Source organism: Salmo salar, chromosome ssa21, assembly GCF_905237065.1.
Source record: "Salmo salar chromosome ssa21, Ssal_v3.1, whole genome shotgun sequence".
Taxonomy (NCBI): Eukaryota; Metazoa; Chordata; class Actinopteri; order Salmoniformes; family Salmonidae; genus Salmo; species Salmo salar.
In genome coordinates this window covers 16,606,382-16,615,997 of record NC_059462.1, presented here as the reverse complement: position 1 = coordinate 16,615,997, position 9,616 = coordinate 16,606,382, and positions in this window count along the sequence as shown.

Below are 9,616 nucleotides of genomic sequence, written 5' to 3'. Positions count from 1 at the left end.
TTGTGGGCATAATGGAGATTTGACTGGTACTGTATGTATAGCCAAAGTTTGGACACACCTACTCATTCAAGGGGTTTTCTTTATTTTTACATTGTAGAATAATAATGAAGACATCAAAACTACAAAATAACACATATAGAATCATGTAGTAACCAAAAAAAGTGTTAAATAAATCAAAATATGTTATATTTCAGATTCTTCAAAGTAGCCACCCTTTGCCTTGACACCCTTGCACTCTCGGGATTCTCTCAACCAGCATCATGAGGGAATCACCTGGAATGCATTTCAATTAACATAATTTCCCTGTTAAAAGTTAATTTGTGGAATTTCTTTCCTTCTTAATGCATTTGAGCCAATCAGTTGTCTTGTGACAAGGTAGGGGTGGTATACAGAATATCACCCTATTTAGTAAAAGACCAAGTCCATATTATGGCAAGAACAGGTCAAATAAACAAAGTGAAACAACAGTCCATCATTACTTTAAGACATGAAGGTCAGTCAATGCGGAACATTTCAAGAACTTTGAAAGTTTCTTCAAGTGCAGTCGCAAAAACCATCAAGCGCTATGATGAAACTGGCTCTCATGAGGATAAATTCACTAGTGTTAACCTCACCTCAGATTGCAGCCAAAATAAATCCTTCACGGATTTCAAGTAACAGACACATCTCAACATAAACTGTTCAGAGATTGTGTGAAACAGGCCTTCATGATTGAATTGCTGCAAAGAAACCAGGAAGAATAAGTGACTTGCTTGGGCCAAGAAACACGAGCACTGGACATTAGACTGGTGGAAAACTGTCCTTTGGTCTGAGGAGTCCAAATTTTTGGTTCCAACCGCCGTGTCTTTATGAGAAGTAGCGTAGGTGAACGGATGATCTCTGCATGTGTGGTTCTCACCGTGAAGCATAGAGGAGGAGGTGTGATGGTGCTTTGCTGGTGACACTGTGTGATTTATTTAGAATTCAAGGCACACTTAACCAGTATGGCTACCACAGCATTCTGCAGCGATACGCCATCCCATCTGGCATTCACTTGGGACTATCATTTGTGTTTCAACAGGACAATGACCCAAATAACACCTCCAGGCTGTGTAAGGGCTATTTGACCAAGGAGAGTGATGGAGTGCTGCATCAGATGACCTGGCCTCTACAATCACCCGACCTCAACCCAATTGAGATGGTTTGGGATGAGTTGTACTGCAGGGTGAAAAAAAGCAGCCAACAAGTGTTCAGCATATGAGGGAACTCCTTCAAGACTGTTGGAAAAGCATTCCTCATGAAGCTGTTTGAGAGAATGCCAAGAGTGTGCAAAGCTGTCATCAAGGCAAAGGGTGGCTACTTTAAAGAATATAAAATATATTTAGATTTGTTTAACACTTTTTTGGTTACTACATGATTCCATATATGTTATTTCATAGTTTTGATGTCTTCACTATTATTCTACAATGTAGAAAATAGTAAAAATAAAGAAAAACCCTTGAATTTTTTATTTATTTATTTTATTTCACCTTTATTTAACCAGGTAGGCAAGTTCTCATTTCACATGTGAAAATGTGTTTTTGGAACACTTCACGTGTGTCATTTCACGTGAAATTATGTAAAAACGTGCATTTAGTACACATCTTGACATTTCACATGTTTTTGGAACACATCACATTACATTGCTTTACACGTTGTCACGTTAACTTCACGTGAAATTCATGTGGTTTTTCCATAAGGGTGAGGACCATGTTAGGATTTTTGTAAGACGTTTTCAAGACATTTGTTTTACCAGTCGCCAGGACATCATGTGATGGTCCCAAACCATTAAAAGTAATGGCATGAGGGTTTTAAAGTAAGTTTTACGCTGTTCAGATGAAAGATGACCACACCTGGGATTTGAACTCTCAACCTCTGGATCTGAGGTTCGCTGATCGATCTGCTGCACCACAATGTCTAACATTCCCCTACACATCCCTTACCTATAATACATCTCTGCATTTAGCAAGAGTGCCATCTGCACTTCCATTTTAGTAATCAGTTAATCGGACTATTCTCTCATCATTGATTTAATTTACTTATTTCAGCAATTTGAGGATCTTCTGTATAGTTGTCTTCTGCCCCTGAGCAAGGCATTTAACCCACTGTTCCCTGGGCGCCAAGACGTGGATGTCGATTAAGGCAGACCCCGGCACCTCTCTGATTCAGAGGGGTTGTGTTAAATGTGAAAGACACATTTCAGTTGAATACATTCAGTTGGACAACTGACTAGGTATCCTTTTTCCCTTTAATGTTGGTGGGGCATTTTATTCTGTTTAAATGTTACTCCCGAATCACAATGATAAATATGCTTTTGAGTGTATTTTTTAACAAAGTTGAGATTTACTCTTAAGTCCAAAGTGTAGGAGAAGCAAGAGAGAGAGAGATAGAGAGAGATTCATTTATTGCCACCGGGGCCCACCGGTTACACCGCTAAACTGCTTGCTGACTGTACACTGTACTGCATGATTGTAGCAGGTTTACTAACGCGTTAGTTCTAGTAGCTATGTTGAGTATGACGTTAGCTAATATGGTGACAACGATGTAGGCTGTTTGTAGCAGTTATGATATGAAGGTTTGGCTTGGTAAGGTCTTTTCACCTGGTAACAGACAGCTGATGTGTTGTGAACTGAAGTCCACAAGTGAAGGTAAAAGACGAGGAGTAGAGCACGTAGATGCGAGACAGAATTCTACAATGAGCAAAAGGAGCATGCTATTTGTGTGGCTGTTATGAAAGTGAACTGTGTGAGTGAGATCAGGAGTGTATTCATTCAGCTGATTCTGTTGAAAAACATCTAAGCCCTGTCTAAGCCAGGAGAGGGAATTGTTTTAGAATCTTAAGACCCCTTTAAGTAGCAAAACATTTGATGAACATTTTGATTTCACCTTACTGCTATTAGCCCATATATACACATTCAATAACATATTACTACATGGAACAGATTGTCCTCCCCTAAAAAATGTAAAGGAAGTTTGTTCTGAAGTCTCTGTCCTATAAGAAAGATCTATATAGGAGGATGTTAGGGATATATATATATAGGAGGATGTTAGGGATATATATACATATATATTTATTTATTTTTTATTAATTTTTTTACACGTATTTACCCCTTATTTCTGGTACTAAACAGTCTCCATACTTCCATTCATTTTTTCAACTGGGGACCTTCAGACGAGTCTTGTGAGGCCTGACGTGTGTTTGTGAGAGTCTCACCTTTCCATAGAGGGGTCATGTTAGTGTGTAGCCCAAACTGCTCGGACTCCACAGACAGACGTTGGCAGATCAGCTGTATCGACTGTAGACGAGTCCCAAGACGCTTGTTGGGGTCGTAGGGCAAAACAGAGAACACCATCGTGTTCGTGAGAGTCTCGACCGTTCGGACACTCCAGACAATTTTGTGAGAAGACCGACTTCCGGGATGCCTCATGGTCTGACAAACATCGCTCTAGCACCTTTCACCGCAGATGCGGAAGCGCAACATAGACGGATGCGGTGGATTGAGACACATCCAATGCAACAAAAAAAAAACAGATACAGTATCTCTAGCTTAACCTGACAGATTTTGATGGGGATTTTTAAAATTATGCTAATTAAATTTCCGCGGGGGCACAGACATCACCCTTAGGGGGTTGAACGGAACCAAAACGGGGATAAACATACCTGAATTTGTCCAATAGAAACTCTCGTTTGCAACTGTTGGACTAATGATTACACCCTAGATCAGCTAGATGCAGGCAAGAGTGTGCAAGGCGGTATGGAATGTGTCACTGTCTGTCACCTTGATTACTCAAAATGTTCTCTTGACCTGTGCACCCACGTTATAAACTTTCATTCATAGGCTAGGTTGTAGCAACTTCATGACGGGTATAGGGGAAATGTATCATGTAGTAGCCTAAACCCATCGCTGTTACATTGAGCTCTGTAAATGGAATATGAATGCCAGTCATCTAATATGCTGTAGTAGAAATAAAGGCCATGATCATTTTTGAAAAAAAGAAATATCCTCCCTATTCTTAAACAGCACCGACTGCCACTGCTTCATAGGCACCTTCCTAACACAAACTTCACACTGTGTTGTTCCAAAGATAAACATGGAAAAGAGTATGTCCACATAGTGACACTTCCCTGCAGCCAAACCCAATATCTTATTTGCATCTTGTGGTTCAAGCCGGTGGTCCAAACTGAGCACATCAGTACATGAGGAAAAACAGCAATTGAACTCTGCAAACAGTCTGCCCTCTATAGCCTGTTGTGTTGCCTATGACCTGGGTATTTACATATCCACCTTAATAGAGAGTGCACTTGTACTTAACAATCTGTCCCCTGAGATAGGTCTCGCCTGCTATTAAGAAAGTTATTTGTATTGCACCACAGTGTTCAATTAGTTGTCAGTGTTTATGATCTTTCTTTATATTTGGCACTCCAAAAACATTTTACTGTGTCTCACATAATAAACATTTTATAATTAGGTTATGCCTCCACGGAACAGTCTCTGACCTTTATATGGGAAACTTCTGTAAATGTTTGTTATCAATTAGTAATGAAGATGCATGACAACAGTCTTTACCATAAACATCCACCAGGTTGATTTTATGCCAGCCTCCATTAAAAAACGCACATAAAAAGGGGGAAATAAGACAGGAGTTGGGGGGAGGTTCCCTGTCCTGCGGAGCGACTTCTGTAGAACACAGAATAGACCTGATACCATCGCAATGTGACTCCTCCTAGCCCCCCCCCCCCATCATAACTCCAGATAGTGCTGCAGCAATTACAGCCTAATGGGACAGTTTTAATTAGAAAACTACATTGAGCAAGTATTTGCTTCTCCTCCACAACACGGCTCATTTAAGAGATTAATGCTCAGGCCCTGGATGGCTGTACAGTTAAGGAAGCCATTCCTCCACAGATCCAAACACAATTCCTAATATTTCAAGGCCACTTCCTGGCTGATTTTATCATGCCACACATGGCAACATGTACACCCCCCCCCATCCCATCCAGTAAATGAAAGCCAAATGTCACCACTCCGGCTCAAATCATTAATGACCACACACATGTTCAGTCTAATAGCATCTGATTGTTTACATTGTTTCAAGTCAATTTAAAAAGTGGAACATTAAACAAGAGGAAAAAGCAACAAGAAAATAGATAATAAATGAGCCCATCGGACGATGAGGAAACAACCCAATTCAAGCCGTGCTGCCAGGTCAGGAAAATGTGGTCTTTGGAGTTTGAAACTGGATCTTTATCGAGCTGTGATACAGGGAAGGCTTGTTCAGATTTTCAGCGCTACCAACATACATCACTTGTGACAAAAAAATAAGTTCTGCACTGGAACTGTTCAATCACTGTCAATCAGAACTAAATCCAATGCACACCACTGATTTCCTGTATGGTCGTTCAAATATTATTCCAGTTTAACAATACAATTCTGCTTTTCAATGGGGGTTTTTCTCTTCATATTCTAAATCCCTCAGTATGGACGCTTCCAATGAAGTCTTGGCAGTTCAATCACAATAACATATTCAATGCAGATGTAATCACAAAATGATGGAATTATGAACACGTTTCCAATATTTTCCAAACGGATCCTGACGGTATGGATAGCAATCCATCAGCCTTCGCAGATGTATTTTTCAAATATTCAGTTATTGAACTTGTGTCGGCCACCCGTTTTTGTCATTCGATACCAATCAAATAACTTTATTTATGACTTTGTATTCCTGCTGACACAAGCTACATGTAATTTACTGAAATAAAGACAATGTGCCTGAACCATCTTTGCATGTTTATGGATAATGTGAAGCAAGCCACAATCACAGTGGTTTCCAGAGACTTCTACTGTGATCAACACCACCACTTTCATCACATCCATTACTTGAGCAAATGACCATATCAGGAGCATGATCTCAACCAGTCGAAGACCTGCAGTCATGCTTTTTCTGGCACACAATTAAAAGATGTTGTCAAACCTTGCTTCTTTTACAGTGTTTTGGTTCTGCTTGTCAGCGCAACAAACATTATCTTAAAGAGGCCTCATTTAGCAGAGAAAGCAACTGACTAGGTTCAATGATGGCGACGGGGGCCCGGGGTATATGGGTAACCGAGGAGCACGTGGGTAACCGAGCACAATAGGACTGGAACACGATAAGGAGGACAAGGGAGGGAGGAGGGGGGAACCAACATGCCTCCCTTTCACTCTCCTGGGAATCCAGAGGCTAAGACGTGGCTTAGACATCGGGGTTCCTCAACACAGGTATCATGTTCCTCAGGTCCTTCAGTACAGCTGGGAGGGGTCCAAAACTCCCTGTCTGTCTCAGTGGAGGGATAGGGAGGCGCCATCAGGTAAATGTAGCAGACAACCTGCATGCCAACAGGTGAAACCAGAGACTTAAAGTCTAGCTTTATACTGTCCACTAGTCATCAATAATAAGACCCATTTCTGGCCCATGCACACACCAATCAGCCTTTGTTAACACAACAGAAATGATAAGCACGTATTTAATTGAAAACCTCCATAGAAAATGCATACACTATATACATATACAGTGCATTCAGATCCCTTGACTTTTTCCACATTTTGTTACGTTACAGCCTTACTCTAAAATGTATTAAATCGTTTTTTCCCCCTCACCAATCTACACACAATACCCCACAACACAAAGCGAAGAGGTTTAGAATTTTTTTTAGAACAGGTTGAGAGTTTTTTTATTTTTTTTTACACACACACACATATACATACATATATTATACATACATATATTATATATATATATATATATATATATATACACATAGATATATATACACATACATACATATACATACATACATACATACATACACACACACATACATATATATACACACACACACATACATATATATACACACACACACACATATATATACACACACACACACATACACATACACACACATACATATATATATATACACACATATACATATATATATATATATATATATATAAAAATTAAATACCTTATTTACATAAGTATTCAGACCATTTGCTATGAGACTCGAAATTGAGATCAGGTGCATCCTGTTTCCATTGATAATTATTTAGCTGTTTCAACAACTTGGAGTCCACCTGTGGTAAATTTAATTGATTGGACATGTAAAAGCACACACCTGTCTATACAAGGTCCCACATTTGACAGTGCATGTCAGAAAAAACCAAGCCATGAGGTTGAAGGAATTGTCCGTAGAGCTCCGAAACAGGATTGTGTCGAGATGCAGATCTGGAGAAGGGTACCAAAACATTTCTGCAGCATTGAAGGTCCCCATGAACATAACGGCCTCCATCATTCTTAAATGGAAGAAGTTTGAAACCACCAAGATTCTTTCTAGAGCTGGCCACCCGGCCAAACTGAGCAATCGGGGGAGAAGGGCCTTGGTCAGGTAGATGACCATGAACCCGATGGTCACTGACAGAGCTCCAGAGTTCCTCTGTGGAGATGGGAGAAGCTTCCAGAAGGACAACCATCTCTCCAGTACTCCACTAATCAGGTCTTTATGGTAGTGGCCAGACGGAAGCCACTCCTCAGTAAAAAGCACAACAGCCCGCTTGGAGTTTGCCAAAAGGCACCTAAAGGACTCAGACCGTGAGAAACAAGATTCTCTGGATTGAGGGAAAGATGAACGGAGCAAAGTACAGACATATCCTTGATGAAAACCTGCTCCAGAGCACTCAGGCCCTCAGACTGGGGTGAAGGTTCACCTTCCAACAGGACAACGACCCGAAGCACACAGCCAAGTCAACGAGACCTGTCGTCAAACCTAGTTTAAGTTTACCTAGCATATGTGGGAAATCCTTCAAGACTGTTGGAAAAGCGTTCCTCATGAAGCTGGTTGAGAGAATGCCAAGTGCAAGGCTGTCATCAAGGCAAAGAGTGGCTACTTTGAAGAAACTCAAATATAAAATATATTTTGATTTCTTGGTTATTACATGATTCCATGTGTGTTATATTAGCTTATGCCTTCACTATTATTCTACAACGTAGAAAATAGTAAAAATAAAGAAAAACCCTGGAATGAGTAGGTGTCCAAACATTTGACTGGTATATACAGTTGAAGTCGGAAGTTTACATACACTTAGGTTGGAGTCATTAAAACAATTTTTTCAACCACTCCACAGATTTCTTGTTAACAAACTATAGTTTTGGCAAGTCTGTTAGGACATCTACTCTGTGCATGACACAAGTCATTTTCCCAACAATTATTGTTCAGATTATTTCACTTATAATTCACTGTATCATAATTCCAGTGGGTCAGAAGTTTACATAAAATAAACTGACTGTGCCTTTAAACAGCTTGGAAAATTCCAGAAAATGATGTATAGAAGCTAAGAATATTAGCTTCTGATAGGCTAATTGACATCATTTGAGTCAATTGGAGGTGTACCTGTGGATGTATTTCAAGGCCTACCTTCAAACTCAGTGCCTCTGCTTGACATCATGGGAAAATCAAAAGAAATCAGAAAATAAATTGTAGACCTTCACAAGTCTGGTTCATCCTTGGGAGCAATTTCCAAACGCCTGAAGGTACCACGTTCATCTGTACAAACAATAGTACACAAGTATAAACACCATGTGACCACGCAGCCGTCATACCGCTCAGGAAGGAGACGCGTTCTGTCTCCTAGAGATGAACCTACTTTGGTGCGAAAAGTGCAAATCAATCCCAGAACAACAGCAAAGGACCTTGTGAAGATGCTGGAGGAAACAGGTACAAAAGTATCTATATCCAGAGTAAAACGAGTCCTATATCGACATAACCTGAAAGGTTGCTCAGCAAGGAAGAAGTCACTGCTCCAAAAACCGCCATAAAAAAGCCAGACTACGGTTTGCAACTGCACATGGGGACAAAGATAATACTTTTTGGAGAAATGTCCTCTGGTCTAATGAAACAAAAATAGAACTGTTTGGCCATAATGACCATCGTTATGTTTGGAGGAAAAAGGGGGAGGCTTGCAAGCCGAAGAACACCATCCCAACCGTGAAGCACGGGGGTGGCAGCATCATGTTGTGGGGGTGCTTTGCTGCAGGAGGGACTGGTGCACTTCACAAAATAGATGGCATCATGAAGAGGAAAATTACGTGGATATATTGAAGCAACATCTCAAGACATCAGTCAGGAAGTTAAATCTTGGTCGCAAATGGGTCTTCCAAATGGACAATGACCTCAAGCATATTTCCAAAGTGGTGGCAAAATGGCATAAGGACAACAAAGTCAAGTTATTGGAGTGGCCATCACAAAGCCCTGACCTCAATCCCATAGAAAATGTGTGAGCAGAACTGAAAAGCGTGTGTGAGCAAGGAGGCCTACAAACCTGACTCAGTTACACCAGCTCTGTCAGGACGAATGGGCCAAAATTCACCCAACTTATTGTGGGAAGCTTGTAGAAGGCTACCTGAAACGTTTGACCCAAGTTAAACAATTTAAAGGCAATGCTACCAAATACTAATTGAGTTTATGTAAACTTCTGACCCACTGGGAATGTGATGAAAGAAATAAAAGCTGATATAAGTCCTTCTCTCTTCTCTCTACTATTCTGACATTTCACATTCTTAA